Source organism: Cygnus atratus, chromosome Z (assembly GCF_013377495.2).
Source record: "Cygnus atratus isolate AKBS03 ecotype Queensland, Australia chromosome Z, CAtr_DNAZoo_HiC_assembly, whole genome shotgun sequence".
In the NCBI taxonomy this organism is placed as follows: Eukaryota; Metazoa; Chordata; class Aves; order Anseriformes; family Anatidae; genus Cygnus; species Cygnus atratus.
In genome coordinates, this window is record NC_066396.1 from 23,245,697 (window position 1) to 23,269,037 (window position 23,341).

Sequence of the window (23,341 nt, forward strand, 5' to 3'; positions counted from 1 at the left end):
CGCACTGCAGTTGGTTTCAGCAAATGTGCGAGCGTGGAGCTGGGCTATTGCAGTATGTTTGGAAAGAAAGCGTTTCTGCATATTTAAAGTTATCTCCGTGCATGGAGCATCCTGATCCTGTGAGCTTGTAGAGGGAGAATCTTTCAGTAGGCCATGGTGTCTGTCTTTCTCTCCAGCTCTCTGTTACTGTTTGTTTATCCCGGTGCTGCCTTTTAGAAAGGCCTCTATCTCTGCTGAATAATAGAGAGCACAGCAAGAGATTAAAGCATTATAAAAATGCCATTTGTGAAAATCCATCAGGAACAGCCTGTATTTTACATAAGTATCTACATTAATGAACTGCATTTACATACTGGAGGATTCCTGATAGTCTCTGCAGTAAGTATGTTTACCTAATTTAGCAGTATGTTTACTTGATACTTGCTTAAAACTGATTAACTCATTTGTGTGCTTTCTGCTATTTTGGGGGTAGCTACATGAAAATATGTAATTTTTATGTATGATGATAGTAGCTAGTCTTTTATTCATAAATGCCAGCATATATTTACCCAAGATTTGTTAGTAAAAGCCAAATACTTATTTCTGTACATGCATACCTACATTCTACATTGACACATCAAGCATGTATGTATGCATGTTGCGGACACCTCGAGAACTTGCTAATTTTATCTAGGTAAATAGATATGGTTACGTCAGATCCTTTAGTGTTCCCTGGGACTTCCCCATCCTCCTTGCTGGAGGAAAAAAAAACCTGAATGCTGCAAATGCCTGCGGTAAAGTTACTTAGCTCTGAAAGGTATTATCTCTGACATCTGCTATGTTTTAAAAAGAGGGCTATAGGTAAGTGTGCAGTGTAGCAAATAATGTATTCTGATAATCACATGAAGGTGACAGAGCACTTCGTTCCAAGGAACAAGTATGGATGTTATATAGGGTTCCCCAGAATTAGGCTTGTGAAATGTCAGAGAGAAATTCTGCATTTCATTTTGGCATCTTTTCCTTAGAGCAGCATGTGTTAGCTGTGAGCAGAAGAAGCTCTAGATATTCTTCTGGGAGAAAAAAAATAATTGCTAATTTCTTAGGAGTTTTGGAGGGCAGGGGGGTCTTATCAGGGAGCTCGTTAAAATGATTTACATGAATAATTGATTATTGTACTCCCTTTGAGGTGGAAATTTAAATATTTTTGAATCAGTCTTCACTGAATTATGTAATCATCCTATGTGAATATCATCACTAATTGCAAAGGATGAAAAATGATTCATGTTACTGGTTCTTTCAACATACATGTATGTTTTTGTAATATGAGGTAATCTTTTACTGTTTCCTCCTTTTTCATGGTACCGTGACAAAATCACATGTGCTTTGTATTGCATTTCTATAATATTTAAGTACTGCTAAAAATAATTATACTTTAATTTCAGCACTGCACATTGTTTTTGCTAAAACATTGTTCAGATACAAACCATTTGTATATTTAATTTGTTTCATATTTTTATATCACACTTTCATTTGTCATCATACTTAACTACTTTCCAAACTTAATTTGCTTTTAGAGAAAAGAAAACACAGTTTTAGTTTGCTGATTTGTCATAGTTCAGTCAGTGCAGGTATAAGTTGTGCCTCCTAAATTTTTATTCTGATCTATAAAAGCAAATACATAAGGGGAAATAAAAAAAATCCAGCTTTTTCATAGATTCATAGAATGGGTTGGAAGGGACCTTAAAGATCATCACCCCGTTCCAGCCCCCTGCCATGGGCAGGGACACCTCCCACCAGACCAGGCTGCCCAAAGCCCCATCCAGCCTGGCCTTGAGCACCTCCAGGGATGGGGACCCACAGCTTCACTGGGCAGCCTGTGCCAGCGCCTCACCACCCTCTGAGTGAAGAATTTCCTCCTAACATCTAATCTAAATCTCCCCTTTAAGCCATGTTTAAGTACTGAAAGGCTGCAATGAAGTCTCCCTAGAGTGTTCTCCAGGCTGAACAGCTCTCTGAGCCTTCCTTCATAGGAGAGGTGCTCCAGCCCAACTGCATCAGTCAGTTCCCTCAGGACTCTGGGATGCATGGCATCAGGCCCCATAGACTTGGGCCTGTAGACTTGTACCTGTTCAGTTTCATCAGGTGGCCTTGAACCTGCTCTTTGCTTACAGTGGGAGGCACTTTGCTCCCCCAGCCCCTGCCCAGAGGTTCAGGGACTCGAGGGACGTGGGAAGCCTAAGTGGCACTGGAGGCTGAGACAAAGAAATTGCTGGGTACCTCAGCCTTCTCCATGTCTGTTGTTACCAGTCCGCATTTATCAGAGGTGGCACACTCTCCTTGGCCTTTTTTTTTCCGAGTAATGTCCCAAGAGAATCTCTTCTTGTTATTCTTTGCACCCCTTGCCAAGCTCAGTTCAGTCTGTGCATTGACTTTGCTGATTCCATCCCATCACATTTGGACAGCATCCCTGCACTCTTCCCAGGCCACATGTGCACAGGCAGTGGAAGCAGGGACTTCCTTCTTACATGTCAGTCTGACCACCAGGTCCTTGCTCAGCCACCCCAGTTTTCTGCCATCCCTTCTTGCTTTCTTACACATGGAGACAGAGAGCTCTTGTATTCTAAGAAAGGAGTTGTCAGCTCTGATCAGCTCCTCTGTCCCTCAGGACTGCGTCCCAAGGGATCTCATCCCCTAGTTTGTTAACAAGCTGGAAGTTTGTTCTTCTGAAATTCAGGGTCCTCACTTTGCTCTCTGCCAGGCCCATATTCCTGAGATGACAAACTCAACCAGGGAGTGGTTGCAGCAGCCCAGACCACCTCCAGTCTGAACCTGTTTATTAAACAGGATGACAGGATGACAGGATAACAGGATGAGTTCATCCGCACTGGTGAGCACCAGGTCCAGTAACACTTCTCTGGTTGGTCTGTCTAGTACCTGCACCAGGAAGTTATCCCCGATGCACTCCAGGACTCTCCTGGATTGCTCACAGCTTGCTTCCCCAGCAGACATCTGGGTGAGGTCCCCCGTCAGGATGAGTGCCTGTGAGTACGATGCGCCTTGTAGCTGAAGCCAGAAGGCCTTGCAGACAGGCTCCCCTGGGTCAGGTGGCCTGTAGAAGACCCCAACCACAAGGCGTCCTTTATTGGTCCAGTCCTTAACTTTTACTCACAGGCTCTCAACCTCCACAAGGCTATTTCGCAGAGGCAGCTTTTTGCAATCTATCTGTTTCTTCACCCAGAGGGCGACGCCCCTCCCACACCTTCCCTGCCTCTCTCTCCTGAAAATCTTGTAGCCCTTGATTCCAGTGTTCAGAGTGTGTGATTTGTCCCACCATACTTCTGTGATAGCAATCAAGTCACAGTTTTCTAACTGCACTGTGGCTTCCAGCTCCTCCAGCTTGATTCCTGTGGTGTGTGTGTGTGTGTGTTGGTGCATTTTCTCAAAACAGTCTTCACACGTGGATCCTCATAATTTTTCTTTCAATAAAGTTTAAATGTTGGGACTAGAATTACGTTTCATCTCTGAGAAATTTATGCAGTCTGTCTACTTTATATTCATTACTTGCAGGAAGCTCTTTCAAAGAATATTAAGGACCCAAATTGAAACATTCCAAATTTAGTAAATGTAAGAATTAAGGCTGCCTGTCAGCCTTGTGCATATGCACTGTGATAATTTGTTTTAACATGTTTCTTCATGAAATTTTTAGGTCTTAAAAAAGCAAAGCTGAAAAGCAAGCTCTGTAGAACCCTATTGACACTCCAGTGTCATCACTTGGTGAGAATTTATAGATCCACAGCACAAGCACAGCTGATAATGAATGCCCTGAGAGTCTGCTCCATGGCTGAGACTCTTGTGTTACAGTAATGAAAATGAGGAATAATAATGGAGTAACTACTAGCAGGTGTAGGATTTACACCTCCTGTGTATAGGCTAGCCACTAGAGGGAGGAGACATGTTTTGACACTGCATGTCCCTAGGATTTGTTTGTAGTAAGGGCAGTAGAATTTCAGTGACTTCTTTTTTTTTTTTTAAGGGTAGTAAGGTGGTGACTTTAGAATCTCATTCTGGTGTCTGAAGTTAACATATTCTTCTCATTCAGTGAGAAGAAACCTGTCTTTTTCTTTCCTTTCCATTGCTCTGGCTTTGATTGGTTCCTTGCCCCTGATCTTTACCCTGCAGATGTCCCCGTGCTCTCTTCCTGTTGCAAACCTCTGCCTTACAAGTCTTTACTGATCGTACGTACTGGAAAGGTCTTGGTTCGCATGGTTGTGGCCATGGTGCATTAGAGGGAGGCTCAGCTGAACAGCAGAAATCTGAATCTCCACAGGCCTACATGGGCTGACTGATCTGAGCCTGGGTTCAGTTTAGGCATTTTCAGTGTAACATATCAAGCCTTTGGCTCTTAAAGTACCTTATTAGGTCAGACATACTGCTGTGCTAGCACAGCTAGTCTGCAGCTGAAAACAGGCTAGCTCCTGTCCAGCTGATGAGTTGTGCTCTTCTGTGGACCAAGTTTGGGGATGGCACAGCTAGCAAGCTTGGCCCAAGATAGCAGCCTTGTCGAGAAGTACGAGAAGGCCCATCCTTGACTCATTGTTCTCCCTACCAAGCTTTGTGTCCTCTACAAAGCATGCAAATGTAAGAATGCCTTAAGAAAGGTAGCAAGTAGTTGTCAAACAATTCTTTCCCAGTCTGTTTAAGGAGCAGGAGTACTATGTCTGCTGAAACATAATTCAAAAAGCCGTCAGTCAGGTATCTACATTGAAAGGTTTTGATGGGAATGTTGTAAAATATGACTGTCAAAACAAGGATTGGAGCTAGTTATAGCATACTGGTCTTCTGTGGGGCTGCTGGGGACATGTCAGGAGAACTAATGTTGGCTGGCTGCAATGGTTTGTTACGTAGCAGAACAAATCTTTATGAAGGTCATCTTGAAAAAGCTACCCAACAGCTTCTGCCTTTGCTTGGTTTAAACTGATGGTGGAGCTACGTGTAGTTTTGGACAGATGACTTTAGCTAATCACAACAAGAAGCATGTTTGTAATGTATTTAAAATGTAATTTTAATTAAAAATTTAAATTTAAATTTAAATTTTTTAAATTTTAAATGTATTTAAAAGATTAAAAAAAAAGCTGTCTGCAAGTGTTACAGGGACAAGTGCATGTGACTGCATGAGTACGTTTTAGAAGTGCATCTGTGAAATCTGTCAGTGGCCTACTGTTTTTAGTGAGAAACTTTTCAATGGAGATGCACTTGAGGCAACTTCTTGAAGGCACCTTTGAAGCCAAGCGCTCAAGTAGATTTTTGGGACGTTAATCACTTGTATTCATATTCTTTTATGTAAATAAAGGGGTTGCTGTTTGTGATAGGACACTTCATAGTGAAATCAGTGGAAATTGCTGGTAGGTCACTTGATTTTTAGTAAGTGCCTGAAATTTAGTCTCTTAAATTGGATTTTTTTTCTCAGAGTTTTCTGTTGCTGACAAAAGCTCATCATCATTTTTAGTTCTCCAACACCTCTGACTAGCACATCAGAAGAAACTTCAAAAATTCCTAAAATTAAACAAAGAAAAACCCCACAACCACTCCCAGTTACTTATTCTGTTTCATACAGAACACTTAGAAGTCTGAAACAAGTATTGTATTTTTCCCTTCTTTGGACAGTATTGTTCCTTGAGAGAGTCTCACATAGTCAAGCATAAGCACCAGCAACAGATTTCATGTTTGTTTTTATTTAAATTGATTTCATCGTATGTCAAAAACTGTGTGGCTACTGTCAGTCACTTCATTCAGGAGGACAGTAATGTTTCGGTTCTAACTGAAACTCCTTTTGTAACTCCTACACTGAAACATGCAACTCTTGCTAAACCTTCTGTTTACTAGAGATGACATTATTTTAACTTTCAGTCTCACCCCAAGGAGCCTGAGCCCAACCCCAACAAGCCCTTGCAGCCCATGCAGTCCTCTGTTCGCTTTTCATTTTTGGAGGTAAGCGAGTAAACTTCCGTTGTTGGTGTTTTCTTCTGCATCCAAAACGTGACGATCAAAATGTGTTTCAAGGGGAGAAATGAAGAAAATAAAATGTCTGTGCAATCAGAAAAATGTTTTACTTGACCAGCTGTTTTTCTGAAACTAATTTTTTTTATGGAAAAAATAGAAGGTAATCCATATTTTGAGACCTAGTAAGGAGATTTAAGATATTAATGCGTAATATTGAGTTGCTCTGACTTTTGCTTAGGAATGTGTCTGCTATTGAAATTTTATGGTTTGCTTGCTGTGATGCTACTGCAAACTGTTCTATCATGCCAAAAGTTTAAGGTGAATTCAGAAGTGAGGGTGATTGATGAAACACGTTGTGTTGTGCATACCTGAGAGGCAGTACTATGATCTGTGATGCCAGATGTCAGAAGAATTGAGTATCCAAGATGTATATCTATTTAGAAGAAAATAGTCATTTACGGTGGATATGTAAGGCTGCTCCTTCTGAAGGACTAGGACAATTTTATACCTTATTTCTAATACAGTAATGTTTTAGATATGCCGTAAGCAGCTACCTGAAATATTCTTCTCATTTCCTTTCTCCTACTCCCCAGTTCACACAAAAGAATCAGTTTTGTATACTTGTCAGGAAGGGAGTTTTTTTTACAACATTAGAAAATGAAATGATCCAAAAAATACTATGTGACACTTTCTATAATGGTAAAATTATCATAATAAATAAGAATTGAAGGGTGTTTCTGATACAGTAAAATTTGCTATACTTTATTTCTATTTCAGAAAATTAAATTGCAAGCTTGGTCTCTCCTTGGCATGAATTAGTGAGACCCTGGTCTTTAGGGAGAGTAGTTGTCAAAATGAGTTTCCAATGCCTCATGGATTGGAAAAAAAAGAAAAAGAAAAAAAAATGAAAACCAACAGAAAAAAAAAGACAAATTTTAATAATCAGATTTCAGTTGTTACTGTGAGGATGAAGGAAACTTAAAGAACTACCACCTTGTTAAATTACGTAATAAAGTGGATTTGTGTCTATTTGGTACAACTTCTTTAACATTGCATGGCAGAGGAGACATTGCTTGCATGTGTTATTATTCTTCAGCATACTTGAAAGTTAAAAAACAACTGATTCTCAAAATCCATCTATCATGGCTTAATTTGACAGTGAAAAATGAAGCAATTTTGTGGTTTGCTATGTGTTTCTGAAGATATATCATATTTTTTTTATATACGGTTTTGTAAGGGAAGAGATGAGATGAGAATCCTTCTTTTGTGCATTTTTCAATATGATTAAGTGTCCATAAATTTTGTTTTCAGTGAAAACACTGTGGTGTTTAATGAATTATCAGTAAAACAGTGTGTGTTGTGGAGCTTATCGTGGTGGTAGGGAAAAGCTGGTAAAAAGTAGCACTTTTTGGTCTTTAGTTTATGTAGCCCAGTTCTGGGGCGGGATGGTGGGGGAAGTGTTCTTTTTCGGAATGGCAATTTTGTGGAAGCAAAAAGCTGTGTAAAGGTTTTAATTTGTGTAAACTGCTGAATTGCACCTCTGGCCTCGTGGACATCCTGCCAGGCAGACTGTGCTGTGGACAACAGCGCTCCTGAGCTTTATTGTCTTTGGAATCAGGGCATAAAACTGGACCCTCAAGGCTTTCATTTCCCCATGCTGGGTGGTAGAGGCTCCTGGCAATACCGAGTTTGAGCTTTCCATCCCATGATGGACGGTGTTGGGAGCAGACCTCTCAGATTCATTTTGAGGAAACAGAATGGAATTTACTGATTCTGTGCAGTACAATACCTCCTCCACAGATTTTCCTGAAAAATGTCAGAATTCCTAGTGTTTGTAATTCTCCCCCCCCCCAAAAAAAAAAAAAAGCATCTAAAGCTTTGCCAGAATGTTTGAATTTTCCCTGAAATTGAATTTTAAAATAATTTTGATTTGTTCTGAATCTTCGTGTTGTATGTAGCTATAACTGTAGAGCACTTCAGGTGTTCAGAGCAGCAAATGTTTTAGTTATTAGTGGCTGTTCAACGTTAGGCTCACAGAAGAAAAAAAAGTGTGTGTTGGTTTAGGGCATGTAAGTAATTACCATTTCCTGTTTCTTTGGCTCAGAGTTCTCTTGTAGGTGGGAGGAGAATTATTTTAATGTGACCACTTCTGTTCAAAAGTTTTAGCAGCATGGGAGCTTTCCTAGAGTGAATACATAAGATTTTCCTGTGGTATCGTATCACTCCAATGTGCTGGCTCATCTCCCTCATGTCCTTTGACTTGCACAGCTGCTCCTTGGGCAGTTGCTTTTGTTGGAATTCTGCTTTATAGCGGTTGTATACAGTAGCAGTGTAAAGGGAACCTTTTGCCAGTATGATGAACATCTTTACAAAATAAACAGTAGCATCTTGTGAATAGAAGTACCTCTGGCAGCAGAGCCCGCTGGTACAGCATGAGGGTAGCACTATCCGTATTCCGCTGGTACATCTTCAGGAGGATGAAGGCAGGAGAGGTTTTACAAACTTGAGGCATATATTTCCCATCATCTTTGTAGCTGCTATTTGTGTCTTCTGAAAATTTGTAACTTCTACAGGGAGGGAAAAGCACTATATTACTATTTTCTCACAAATTAATGCAAGCAGCAGCAGCGGATTTGCAAGGAAGGAAGGAAAGCGGAAATAATGCTCAGCACAGCTACTGAGAGATTCTTCAGGAGCGCAGTGCTCCTGCCTTGGCATGGTCACTGCGTCAGCGCTGAAAGTTGCCTGTTCAGACCTGAGTGACAGCCAAGGTGGTAGCTGTTGTACATACTGGTTAATGTTTAAATCTGGTGTAAGCTTATAGTCTAAATAGAGCAGGCAGTGTGCACTGTAGGAAATGAAGTATGAGTGTTCCCTCTGTGATGGTGGGGACTTGTGCAAAGAGGGATGACGTGGCTTTCTCAAGGTAAAGCATGATTTTGTAGAAGAGGTAGAAATTTAATTCAGGCTTTTCTTATCTCGAGTAGTTTCTTTTATGAATCTCAAAAGACAGAGTTTCTGCCCATTTTCCCTCTGTCCTAGCTCCACAGCTGCCATAACAAGGCATGCTCAAGCAAACATTTTTCTTGAAAATTTATTTCCACCTTTGCATCCAGAGACCAGTACAAAGTATGTTGACCTTGAGGTTATGCTGAAAGATGCAGTTGTTGATTTATTACTCTGAAACAAGGTCATGAGAAGGGCTGGTGCAGATGAGGTAAGGAATCACTTGACTCCATTTCTTGCCCAAGTTCTTCATTTTTGTTTAAAATGAGGAAAACCTGCTGTTTCATCTCTCAGAATAATCTCATTAGAATTCATGAACACCTACAATAAAGCACGAGTTCCTCAAGGTGAAATAAATTAATAGCTGGCTTCTACCTCCAAAGGTAGAGTCTCTACTGCCAAAATTCTTACGTCCTTGCCGTTCTTTTAACTCCTTCTGTGAACATTTATTTAACCATGCAAAACACACCTACTCCAGATATTTCTAGTGCTCTCTCATGTTAAACCTTGTGTAGCTTCAAAGGGAGACCTGTTTCAGTTGAGAATTAAGATTTATGAGTATTTTTGGAAAGAGAAACAATGTCATTGCATGTGTAAAGCTGTGTATTATTTTTTTCTCATGTAGAACTAAGTTTTGAGGGAGTGATTGATTAAATAAAATGAGGGAGTGATTGATTAAATAAAAACAGCCTCGTCAGATCTCATCACTTGTGTACTTAAACATGATACACCATAATCAGCTTTTGAAATTCTTTCAAAGCTTTTAAATTCTCTGGGCCCTGTAGACACAAAGCAGAGGAGAGGGTCTTATGTCTCTATTTTTGCTTGTGACAGTCAGTTATATCTGTATAAACCTATTAGCATCTTGATGAGGTGGTGTTGGTGTACATGAGGGTACAGTTTGAAAACTGCAGGTGCTGCGCAGTTGTCATTTGTGAGCAGAGGTCTTCTGGAGAATCTTTACTTGTTGGTTTGCCATCCCAGAGGGATGCAGTGATGAGAATTTCTGATCTCATTAATTTTGGGAGGCTGGGACTGAAGAAAGTGCAGTTTTACTTGCTGCACACTGATATGGAAACAGAGGTGAAGCTTTAGTTGTTGTGGTGATGTTTTGGAGCAGAGCTAATGGAGTAAAAGAAAAGCAGAACTAAATTTGTTGATATCATAAAGATTTGGAGTGAAGTACATTTTTAAAAGCTCCTGGAAGAAATCTGCATTCTTGTGTATGCGTTTGAAACAGTTATTAGGCATATAGCAACTTGATTTGTGGTTTGTGTTATTTGATGTCGTTCAGAAAAGTGTTCTTTCTAATTCAAGTAACCAAATAAGAGTAGCTCCCTCTCCCTTCCCTCCAACCTGAATTTTACAGCATAAACCATCTCAGAAGAAAGGATAGATAACAGAATTTACAGGACTTACCAGAAATACAGTTGATTTGCTGTCTGTCTGTCTTTCTGTCTGTCTGTTGTATCTTAGATGATGAGAAGTCCTTGTGACAGTAATTTCCTGCAGTAGTGTGAAAGCTGTTACTTTTCATTTGTGGGAGAGAGCTGGTCTGAATCATTTTAAATGCCATTTTGTTGATCTTCTTTCCCTGAACTCTCATAAAGAATCTCCCAAAGCAGTTGAGTGCTGTTTTTATTAAATCTTCTGGCCTTTTGGGTTGTATTTTGTACGTACTGTTGAATGTTAAATTTTGAAGTTAACAGTTCAGTCTTTTTAAACATTTTGAGGAAGTAAAAAGCTGATAGGAATTCCAGACTGAAAATTACAGCTATTGTGGAATAGTGCTGCAACACCAGAATATTGGGAATGCAGACAATGAAGGATTTTTAGTTTTTATTCTAAATATTATTAGAAAAAAATTATTTTTAGAATTTTCTAAGGCTTCATAGGAATGACCTGAATGAAGGCTTCTTAACTTAATTGCTTTCTAAAGCAGAGGATGAAAGTCTTTCAGAAATATTTCCCATTGATATATACCTTCATAATTCTATTTTTTTACTGTAATTTAATGTGCTTCTCAGAGTATTTACAATTTTGAAGCCTAAAATGTTTGTGGCATTACTTTTTGGACAGATTTTTGTTTCTTTGGGTCAAATTCTGCTTTCTCTGATATGTTATGGGTGATATGATAAAGAACTGGTTTGACTGAGGTTTTAATTGTGTTCCATGTGTCTGGTTTGAATGAGTAAAATGAAAGCAAGGTATGAAGAGGGGAGCTCTATAGAAAATACTTCTCAGGTTTTCAATTTAAAAAAAATAATAATGAAAGTTTGTAATACTTACAAAAATATGCCACACCTAAATCAGGAATTGGAGGAAAGGAGGGAATTGAACTCTGGGGACCATGTGAAAATTAGGTGAGTACTCAACCTGTAATGTTAAGACATCACTCCAGGATGATTATAGGAGATGGTTAAAATTTGAATAACTGCTCCACACTATATAATGGGAAATGAACTTGGCAGCTCTTGAAATATACTTGGAAATATAATACAGCCTCATGTGTCTTCCTAGCTGTCATACCACAAGGTTTCAAGTGCATGCAAATTACCTGCTAACAACAATCGTTAGTCACTGGAGAGCGTACCTGTTGACCTAGAGGCTTTGCTTGTCGGAAGGTGATGTATCTATTAGTAATGATTGTAAATGTCCTGAGGCTCAGTTGTCTCAAATTGCACATAAAACTCAGACTTCTGTAGTATGGTTTCATAATTGGCTTTATCTGAATTAATGGGAAAGCATTTAAAACAACCTAACTTCAAGGTCCATTTGTTGTCCAAAGTAAGGCTACTGTCTGTAGTCTGTCTTGTTGCCAAGCAGTTCTTGGAAGGACGTAGAAAAATGCTAGGTAAGCCTGTTGGTTGTCCTTAACTTTCCTTTGAAAGTTTGGTCTGATAGGGATGTTAACATTTCACTTCTCCCAGGAGAGGTATTTCCCTAGAAAATTCCACTCCTGCTATCCCACGTTCAGACGTCTTGCAGTCTGTGCAGCACAGTGACCATTTTCAGCTAGTTCTTGGATGAGTTGCCAGAGAAACAATCCTGCAGCTAAATTCTTGAGTTGGAAATTCTCATCCATGCTCTGTGCCAACACTGCAGCATTTTGTTGCATCTGCATCATTTTATCTCACCTTGATAAAAATAGTCGCAGAACAGAAACGAACACTGCAAGCATCAGCCTTGCTTATTACACAATTTCAGCAGATCGTAGCACTGCAAGCTGCAAGGAGTTGCTTAGGTGCCTTGAAACTTAGGGAAATGCTTTGAGACTCCCAAGGCTTTCAGTGGGGAATGTAGAAGGAGGTGAGGTGTGTATCATAAGGACACTGCTATCCCTGCAGTGGCCATTTTAGAGACTTTGTTATTTCTGCTATACACAGCACAACTTGTTTTCACTAGTGTGCAGGCTGAATTACTTTGCGATAAATGTTGGTGGTCCCTTAGGGAAAGAACTTTCTGTGGTATTAGCTTATTCTTGAATACTATTGAAGTGATGACTTTACAGCCATGCATTGTAACCAGACTTCACAAATGGAACTAGGAGTGCAAGAAGCACGAGAGATTTCCAGAATAATATTGAAACAAACAAACAAAAAAAACCACACCAAGAAACGACAACAAAAAGCTAATCCTCCTGCCCCCATTAAGTACAAAGCCTCTTAGTCCTGCTGTTTTTCAGGTATCTTGTTATTCCTTTTGCTTGCTTTTAGCTGTTTCAGAAGTAAAGTAAATATATGGGTTCCTAGATGCAGTGCCTTGTACCTATAGCAAAGTGAAGAATGTTTCCAAAAGGGCTATATTCTGGACTTGGCAGACCTGTTGCCAGTATTGGTTGGTTTCTCATCTTGGTCCACGAGAGTTTGGTGGCTGAGGCAGGGATTGACTATGCTCCTGATCCAAAGAGCTATTCAGCAAAATAGGATCTGGCTTTAAGTAGGAGATCAGTTCTGTCTCTTGGGAGTGGAAGGACGTGGCATGCTCATGGCGTGACTGAGACACAAGCTGACCAGGCCTCCTAGGGACTGGTCATTCTGTGCCATGAGATGCGGTGCAGCTGGCCTATTTAAGTGTGCAGTGTGGTTTCAGAGCCTGAGCAGCTCTGAGGATGTGGTTCCACCTGCTACTGGGACACCACTTTTCTTAAAGGGTCATGGGAGCTGCTTCTGGGCTCGAGCATAGTGTTGGGAAGTAGGAGGTGTTGAGGAGCCATATGTTGGGATGACACCAGCTCAAATCTGTCTGCCTCCTGAACTGAGGTTTCACACAGTAGAGGGTTTGTCAGTGGTGTGGTAACCATTCCCTGTGTGACAGCACTGTCAGTACTAACGTCTGTTAGTACTGTGTTACATTGGCTATGCGTCGTGATGTCTGGCTTTCAGCAACATGGCTTTCTGGGCTCGTGCTGTAGCAGTCAGGAGCTCATATCCACAGGGTACTCTGAAGCAGACTGTCTCTTAGCTCTGGAGACTGCAGGAAGAAATGAGCTAGGTGTGCAAAATTCTTTTCTGGCAGTAAGAAACCTGCTGTCACAGAGCAAAAGCATTGCTTGTCCTCTCCTTTTACCAGGAGTGATGAAGGCTGTGTTTTTTCTGTTCCTTAGGACCTGCTGCTAGGAGAAGGACTTGCTACTAGGAGAGATTTGGCAAGGCCCTCCTTGGGCTGGAAAGGAGGAGGTTGTTTGCAGTTAAAAGCTCTAGCACAATGACACTTCAACAGAGCAAAGCTGATAGGAGTTGTAGCCTCAGAGCTACCCAGCAAAAAAGTTAGTGTGGCTTACAGCCTAAATATTATGTACCTCGAAGAGTTGTGAGAGGGATTGCTCCAGGAGCTGTTCTCAGATGGGAAATAACATGATGCTTATTGGCCAGGAAGGTGGATTTGCAATTTGATAGAAGAGTGAATAATGACTAAAACTGTGTTTAAAACTTGTGCACAACTGAAAGGACTATACAAAACATGTCTGTGGGACTCCAAAGTATCACCACAACAGTCTGGAAGTAGTTCTTGTCATATTTTAGGAGGTTGTGGTCTCAGACTGCTGTATTTCTTTTGGTAAGTACACTGGAAAACATGTGGTTGAGTGTAGGAAGATGGTTAATGCCCTGTGACCTCCCAGGTTGATTAAACCTGGAAGTATTTCTAAAAATAGCTGTAATGCCTGAGAGGAGGGGATCATGACATGCGGTGATACAGATAAATATCAACCTAAAGCCAGTCACTTCCACTATGAGCAATTAGGTAGGCGGTTCCTCCTTCACCTCCACACTGTGGCTTCCTTGCCAGGTGAACATGTAGGCTCTCAACACACTGCCACTGGACTGATGAAACTGCTCTACTCATGCACGTGTGCAAGTGCACGAGCAGTGGTGTTCGGGAAGCATAGGGTAGAGAACAGGATATACATTGGGCTGGGCATCAGATGTTGTAGTCATCATGGCAGAACTTTTGAGTGGGGCTAGTCATGTGGCTACCAATGCTTTACAAAGGTAGAGTGGAATGTGTTGGGACACAAGTGGGGTTTCTTTCTTTAAATTTTGCAGAATTGAAGTGTTACATAATTTTTGAAAGAACTGATCACTCCACAAAAAATAAAAAAAAATAAATCAAAGTACAGAGTTGAAAGCATGTGCTGATTTAAGAGAAACATACTTTTATACAAGTGATTCAGGCTCATTAAAATTCATGGTAAGCCATGTCCAGACATGACTGGAGATGGTCAGGGAGAGGCTGCTTGAACGGTGAAGGGGTTAGGGTTGAGGTTGGCTTTGTTTCTTTCATTAGTGGCATATGGAGAGCATGTATTTGTAGTGATAAATGTTTCAAGTCCCTTTTGTATCAAGATATTGATATTCCCTTAAACACCCTATGCAGTTATATGAATGGAATAATCAGGTTGTCTGCTTTTAGTAAAAACAGGGCTATTAGTTGTCTGAACTGCTATTTGATTGCTGAGGAGTTAATTCCTTCATTTCCACTATGACTGATCGGATTTTCCAGGATGCTGGAGGTAAAAAAAAAAAAAAAAAAAAAAAAAAAAATGCTAGCACAGATTGTGCTGATCCTGCACTCCTTGTTTTACATGTTTTCGACAGGGTGTTGGTGATGATTGAGGTGCTGACTATAGCTTCCATGTTACGCAGTGTTGATGTGTGCTCTCAGTTCTGCAAAGCTAAAATGAAATGTGTATGCCTGTCTTTGGAGCAGGGGGGTGGAGGTCTGTGACTTGTCATGTCATCCTCCCTGATGCTTGTCATTCTCCTTGATACGCAGAGAAGAGATATTTAAGACTTTTTCTTAATTCATCTGAGTCACACATCTTGTGTTTGTACAGTCTATGCCTGCAGGAAGGAGGTGTTGTAGAAATAATTCAGTACCTCTGTCCGCTAGTCATCCTCAAGATCTTCCTGCTACCGTCTACATTTTTTCTCTCATTTTTTAGTATCTGTATATTTCATGCAAATATTTCTGTAAATGTCTTCATTGCACTACTGAGGAGTTAGAAGACATTATTATCTGTGCTTTACAGATGGAGAACTGAAGCACAGAGATTAAAGAACTAGATAATGCTGGGTTTTAGACCCTGAGGCCCCTTAGCTGTGAGATTGTTTTTAGTATTTTGTTCTTCACCTAGAGTATTTTCTCTCATTTGACAAGCATAAATAACTAAAATCACGTTCACCTCTCTTGTACTTCTAGACGTTTGGTTTGCACTTTGTTTGAAAAATTACCTTCTTTACATATAGTGAATTCTACTACTTCTAGTGCATTAGTTTGCCAATGACACTAAACTGGAGGTGCTGTTGGCTCCCTGATGGGGTAAGAGGCCTTGCAGACAATTTGAGATGGACTGGAGCATTGGGCGATCATCAACAGCATGCAGTTTGGTGAAGGCAAATGCTGGGTTCTGTACCTGGGACGGAGCAGTGCAGGACACAGGCAAGTTTTGGAGATGAGTGGCTGGGGAGCAGCTCAGCAGAAGGGGCTCCGGGGGTGCTGGCTGACGGCAGGCTCGGCGTGAGCCAGCAGTGTGCCCTGGCAGCCAGGAGGGCAAACCACATCCTGGGGTGCACTGAGCACAGCACAGCCGGTCAGTCGCGGTGATTCTCCTGCTGTTTAGCGTTGGTGCAGCCTCACCGATGACTGGACACAAGGGAACAGCACAAAGCTGTGCCAGGGGAGGGTCAGACTGGACATGAGGAAAAATTCCGTTACCGTGAGGGTGGTCAAACACTGGGAGAGACTTCACAGAGAGGTGGCTGATGCCCGGTGCCTGTCGGTGCTCAGAGGCATCTGGATAACGCCCTCAGTAACGTGCTGTAACTTGTGGTTAGCCCTGAAGGGGTCAGGCAGTTGGACTTGGTGATCTCTGAAGGTCCCCTCCCACTGAACTGTTCTGTTCAGATTGAAATAGCGGGATGCCTGCTGGAATGTAATTGCTATTTGTTATTTAGCCATTTGAGTGGGAGAGCATTAAGGGTGGTGCGTAAAAAGATTTAAGGATGTTATCAACTTGTAGTCTTGTATGCTTGCTGCTTGAAATACCAAGGTCACGTGATGTTAATAGCAGTCCAAATTATATTCTTTAAACATAATGTTTCCCCTTTTAACTTCCTACGTCCCCAAGTTCCAATTTGCCAGCTTGTGCTGCATGGGGTGCTCCATCTCACACCATTCTGCTGACAGCAGATCCATCACACAGATCAGATGGAGGGAGCATGAAACAGATGATTGCAGGGAAATGCTCAAGAAATGCAGCTACTTAGTGTTTACATACTACAAAGCTCTGAAATCTTAGCACGTTATTTTTATTCAGTGTGATTTAAATCAGGATTTGGAAGTAACTGGTGTGTTTAAAATACCTGAAATAAGCAGACTACTTGCCAAAGTTGGGGAGGAGCATTTAATTTCCTTGCTCTGACAGAGACCTGTAATTGATCTGTTGCCATCAGTCTGTGTTGGTTGGATGATTAGTTTAGGACGTTCAGTGTGTAAGTATTAAAGCTGATGAAGTTTTCTGTCTCCCTGAAGACAGTGTTTACACTGATTAACTGCTTCTAATTTCAATATCACTGGAGTCAATCTATTTAGACTTTGATTGACAGTCGTGAGTTCTTAGCTGTGCTGACTTCCATTAACCCACCCTCCCAGGTGTTTTAAAAATGAGAAAAGTTGCAGCTCATTACAACAGCTTTCCCAAACATATCAGGAAAATGCTATCCAATGTGAATTGTGCTTGATTTCTTTCCCTAGTTCGTTTAACTTTTGCACAGGGAGTCCCTTAAGTCTGCTGTTGCAGATGGTGAGTAGGGCAGTTGGGTGGTGGCTGGTGGCAGAGATGAATGCATGAAAATGGCTCTGAATAAGGAGCAGTATTCCTCTTGCACGGGTATGTTGTCTGGGGTTCTCCAAACTAGGATGCTATGGTGGCATAACAAAATGTTCCATTTACTTCACTGTTCTTCCATTGGAAGGTAGTGGGCTTGGCATTTTAGTTTGTGTTTACAAGTTATGAAAACAAAACCGGTTAAAAAAAAAAAAGCTGAATACTTTTTTATAGATGTATGTAAAACTTAATTTTTAAACTGTTTTCTCTGATTAAAAAGAAAAGTCTGTTATATTTTCATGTTAAAAAGGTTCAGAAAGATTGTATGCTGTATTAGAATATTTATAGTTTACTGGAATTATTCATTTTTAAACTTTAAACACTTTTAAATAACACAATTTTAAGTTTAAAGTTAAAAATCACCTTGTATTCTAAAAAAAAAAAAGAGCTTTTGTACAATTAAATTAATTTTTCTCACATAGTATGGCTTAATTGACTGTAGCTGTGATGTTGAATGTGTAGAAATAGGTAAGTGCATGCTGTTTTAGAAGAATGATTGTATCCATCTTAAGGAATTATTTAGGAATTTCACCTTAAAGATAGTCTATTGCTGTTGATTTTAAAAGATGCATGGCCAGATGTGTGAGGACTGGAGAAGGTATGTGTGTATACTAATCTGAGTGCAATGAATCATGCCTCTTAAATGTATCATCCTTTCATGTGAAGGCCTGAGAACATGGGAAACTTCGTTACTGCTCTTGATGTACCATATGGAGAACACGTTTACCTACAGATTTATACTAGTGGTACTGCAGCCACAAAAAAAAGATACTTATTTGAAGAAATGGAAAAGAATCCTTTTTAGGATGCTGCTAAGTGCTGGTTGAAAAAAAAAAAGGCACTTGGAGGAAAAAAAAAGGCAAAGCAGGATGGGCTAATATTGGCTATGCAATACTGTATTTTTATTTTTTCCTCCAGCATTTGTGATCATGAAGTCAGGGTCCAAGTAGCATAGTACCTAGAGCAAGGTGAAATTTTTATCAGATATTTTCTGTTTCTCTTCCCTGCTGGACTTGCATTTCTGAACTGCAGTAATGCTTTCTCTACTTGCCAAGATAGATAAATGTAAATTCAGTGATAACAATTGGAAATATCTCTTTCATACTTCCTCATTAGTCTGCCTGTTTGCTGAAGTAGCTTGGAAGGAGAAGGTAATTTCTGGGACAAGAGCAAATAGGTAGCTTAGTTGATAGTATGGTTGGCTCACTCCACTACAGATAGCAAAATGTTGGATTAAAAATAGTATTTTGACAGATTCAAATTCTGATGTTTGATGCAAATGACTACAACAATATACTTAAGTTTCAGTTAATATTGTGTATCTATTCAGAAACTTTCTGAAATGGGAAGAGATGCTGTGACCATTGCTTTTCCTGAACATGTTTGTTAAATGAGCTATAATACACTAGAGTAGTGGGAGGTTAATTTGAATTTGCATGTTACTTTACAACTTGTTAGAGCAGTAATGCTTACATGTGTTTATAAACAGTTCTAAGTAAACTCAGAAATTGGCAGATACACACTGCACACCCACAAAACACTTCCTTTCGGTGATTTTTTTAAACTTATTTTTACTTTCTGCATCCCACGGTGAAAATCATGTGAAGTCATCAGAAGAAGGTAATAAACATAATAATCATCATCCACTAGAGGGAGCAAGATTTCAAATATTGTAATTAAGAATACTTATAAAAATGTTTATTAGTACATTTACTACTAATACAAATGTAAAGTCTAAGGAATGAATAAACCAATAACATCTTGTACTTCAACTTCCTATATAAAATAAGCTGTAGAACCTTTTCTAGTATTTTTTCAATTCATCCTATTACTCTTGTTTGAATTGTCATTATTTTTTTTTTTTTAGGTAGAAGAGTATCTAACCTTTAAGACACATAATGATGGGAAATCCACTGTGTTCTGGTGGCTAAGGTGAAATAATGCAAACCTGTGCTTTCTCATCTGACTCCCACAGTTTGAACCTCTACTTCTAATATGTGTGAGTGAGGGACAGGATAGAGTTTGCTATGCCTACATCCTGTGTATTCCCAAAAATCTCCTCATCCTGTGGATACATATACCAGATGACAAAGGTACTCCTATAGCCTTGGATAAAGTGAATAATTCAAGCTTTTCAAGCTGCATACTGTGGTTCAGCAGGTCATTCCTGTATTATTTTTGAAAATACTCTAGCCTCCCAGTCCTCATCTCCTTACTCCAGTGAGGGATTTTCCTGCTTGTGTATCTGTGGGAAGTGTATTCTTTTAACTATACTGTCACATAAGGAGCTCTTATCTAGTTGTGTACCTGTGGGAACACTTAAAATTCTTCGCGTTGTCCCTGCCTTCTACATTTCTACCTTACATTATGTCCTTTTTTTTTTTAGTGACTTCAAGTCTAGTAATAACAATGTCTGGTGTTCAAACAAGGCCACTTTATCCAATGATAAACCATCTTGTTCCTGTCATTATTTACCTCTTTGGTCTCATTGGCTCGGAAAAGTATTACATTTTTTTCCAGATCACTGATAGCAGTATCGAACGGTATTAAATGAAGAACATATCCCAATATGATCCACAGGAAACGTTTAATGTGTAGTTATTTTTTGAAATCTCTCTATTGGTAAATGTTAGTGTTTCCTGTATCTTGCATAAATTTTTGCATTCTACTAATTAACTTATTAAAGCATTATGTGGAAATAGGTTGAATGTTTTACAAATGTCTCAGTGAATTGTTAACTCAAGTGTTTATTAATCAGGCTTGGAATCTCATTTTTAAAAAGATCTGTTTGGGCAGACTGGCTTTTGTGTAAAACTGTGTTAAATGACACTAAGTATGCTGCCATACCTGAATTCATTACTAATGGGAGCGAGTATCCTGTTTATTCTTTTAAAGGAGTGCTATGACATGATGGCTTAGTTTCAGTATTGTAGAATTTCTAGATATTCCAAGACTCTCTGAAAATAGCAATAATTTTGGCTGAGTGGCTCAGCCAGTTCCTTCATTACTCTTTGGATAATAGTTATCTGTCTAAAAAGGCACAATTAAAACAAAACAAACTCCTCCCAGCACATCTGCAGCCTTTGCTGTAATCTAATGTCCTTCCAAATTATTGATAGAAGGAGAGGTATTTATGTTACATTAAGCTGTGTTAACATACTCCTACATTCTGAAGAATACAGAAAAGATGTGTTAAGGCAAGAATTACTTTTACCTTTTTTCATCAACCTTTTATGAATTTACCTTCCTAATCCAGTGTGAGGCCTGTACTATTTGTTAGGATTTTGCTAGTTTTAGCATACTGAAGGAACTCTTTATTGTTTGTACTGTTACTGGTAAACTTCTTTCAGTGTGTATCTTGTCATAAAGCTGTTGAGATCTGAACAGTTTGGAATGCTTTTGAGCAATGATTCCAGAGCGTTTTTCATGTTTTGAAAAACTCCAATGTGTATTGACTTAATTATCAGAGTGAAGAAGCTAAGCTAGATAATTTCTGCATTGGATTATTATATGCAAAATATTAATTTAGTATTGGTGTTGCATTTTGGTTTTAAAGATACACTGCCTATCTTTCTAAGTGTTTATGGTAGTGTTTAAAATCAGTAATTAGTACTGTATAATTAAAACGTTTCTGGAGAATATTTCTGTTGCTATTTATCACCGAAAGTAAATGTTGACATATTGAAATCTTTTTGCTTATGTATTGAATAGAAATCTTTCTCAGAAAAGATTCCTTTTGTAAGTTTGCTTTTGGAAATGTAATTTTCCTTAAAGTGAGGGTGGATTGGACAGCTTTTCTGACTTGTGTGACGTTTTTATCCTCAGGTGAATATAAAAGGGAAAGCTTAATGATCCTTATCACTTGCTTTGCTATGGGATACCTTATGTAATGCTTTGATAAATAAAACTCCTCAGCCAAGTTACATACATTATGAGTTGCCTACCATAAGTGATCAAGTTGCCTGAGCTGCTTTTTGTTTTGGGAGTGGCTGTATAGCTGAAAACCAAGTGACACCAAGGGGTGTTAAGGATGTGCTTGCAGGTTCTCATGTTGTATTTTATATAGTTTTGGGACACCCACAGAATTAAATTATTTCATTTGATTATCAGTAGCATTCTGTTGCAGGGAAACATATCTTAACTGTCAGATATGCATTCAGAAGTGTGACGTGGATTTGTGCCTAACAACTTTGTTTCTATGTATTTTGGAGCAGAGTTATGCAATTTATTTATTTATTCTTTGTCTAGTTCTACATGGCAGAGGTAGGTAACTAAATTGTGCTGGCTCACTGGCTGTTGAGCCTGTATTTGTTGAGTTGTTGCAGAGATAAACAATATACTGTCTGAATTTAGAGTGAGAGAGGCTCCAGTTGAATGGATAGGTGCTGCCAAAGGAGTGATCCCGCTGCCCCTGCCTGTCTGCCTCATTATTAACTCCCTTCTGAGCCTGGTGCTGGGCCTCACTGAACTGAAAATGCTGGCTAAATGGGGAGAGAGGGTGGATCCGTAGACAGCAGCTGTGCAGTACCAGTTTGATTTGCTTGCAAAACCTCACTTTCCCTGGAGATGTTTGCTCTGAAATTCGGCATTTCTGTGGCATGGAAGGTCAAACTGCAGGCACCACTGTGGAAGCAACGTTGTTTGTTCAGAGGCGTTATGAAGTCTTCATCCTTGTGTTGTGCTCTTTAGGATAAGGCCTGTGTTTCCCTTTATGAAGCATATTCCTTCATGTAAGGTTGTTGTGGAACAATGTTGGACTTTTCACAACTACTCCCTTCATTTGCACACCTTCAGCAAAGTCTCAGTTCAGCCTCCTTACGCATATGTCCACCCAGCACTTCAAAAAAATACTCAAGTCTTTGCCTTTGAGCTGGTGTCTGAAACAGTCTAACTAGTTAGCAGGACTGTTTGTGTCTGTGCATGGTAAGGTAAGATGAAATTAAGCTTGAATTCACAAGTCATGGGATTCTGGGAGCTATTGCTTGTTGAGTAGTAGTATGTGCAGGGTCTGGAGATGGAATTGTAAGGGTTTTGACCATCAGAAGCCACAGATTGAAATGACCTGTGTTCTGTCGCCATAAGAGGACAGAAATGTTCACCTTGAATTACTTCCTTCTGTTCCGCACATGGAAAAATCCAACTTGTTAGATCATGAAACATACATACAGTAGCCAGGTCTATGTAACGGCTTTAGGTACAATCATCTGTCTGGTTATACCCAGGAGTTGACTTATTTTGCCATCAGAATTTGTCTACTTGCAAGCAGTGATCATCCTTTTATTCAGTTGGGTCTTTGCCCACATTGTAACAGACTGGTACAGTTTTATTTTTGGAGAAAAAAAAAAAAAACAAACACAAAAACATATGTTTATATGGGACGCCTCTAATCATTATTGTTAATACGGTAGAGAGTTTCACAAAGAAATCATGAGTTGAATTAGTCTGTCCTTGCAGGGGAAACGATTTCTAGTGTTTGGCCTAAGATGAAATAAATGGGTTTGAGCTCTGTGATTACCTCACAGATGATGTGCTCGGCTGAATGTGACTGAGTTAAGGAAACTGAACTAACTTCCTTCAGCTGCCTCTTAGGAAGGCTGAGGAGAGGAGGGAGCTTGCAGGGAGATGGTGGAACTGAAACTTTTCCTGCATGATGGATGCAGATGAAAGGCTTGGTTATTACTCTTTAGTCAGTGCTGTTCACAACATCCAATAAGAAAAATTCCCTAGTTTAATGATTGTATGCATTTTTTTTCCTCCCAAAATGCAAGTTTGCAAGTTACAGACAAAAGCTTGGCTACAGAACAGAGAGGATGAAGTAGTGGAGTCTACAGAAGAGATGTTTCTCAGTGCTTATGCAGAGATAGGGCTGTTTTCCCTTCTCATTTGTAACTGATCTTCCTAAAACTGTCTTAATTTTAGAAGAGTTTTTAGACACTTGTGTTATGTTTGATCAGAGCTAGACTGACG

General features: G+C 39.7%; 1 protein-coding gene and 1 long non-coding RNA gene across 6 annotated transcripts in view; both read left to right on the plus strand.

The window, feature by feature from the left end:
* The window catches only part of MAST4 (microtubule associated serine/threonine kinase family member 4), a 196,303-nt gene that overhangs the window by 69,105 nt on the left and 103,857 nt on the right, over positions 1-23,341 (plus strand). The window lies entirely within an intron of this gene.
* Positions 12-22,547, plus strand: LOC118251407 (uncharacterized). Its single transcript, XR_004779804.2, has 3 exons — positions 12-378; positions 5,887-5,967; positions 19,242-22,547. It is a non-coding gene; the product is annotated as an uncharacterized LOC118251407 (long non-coding RNA).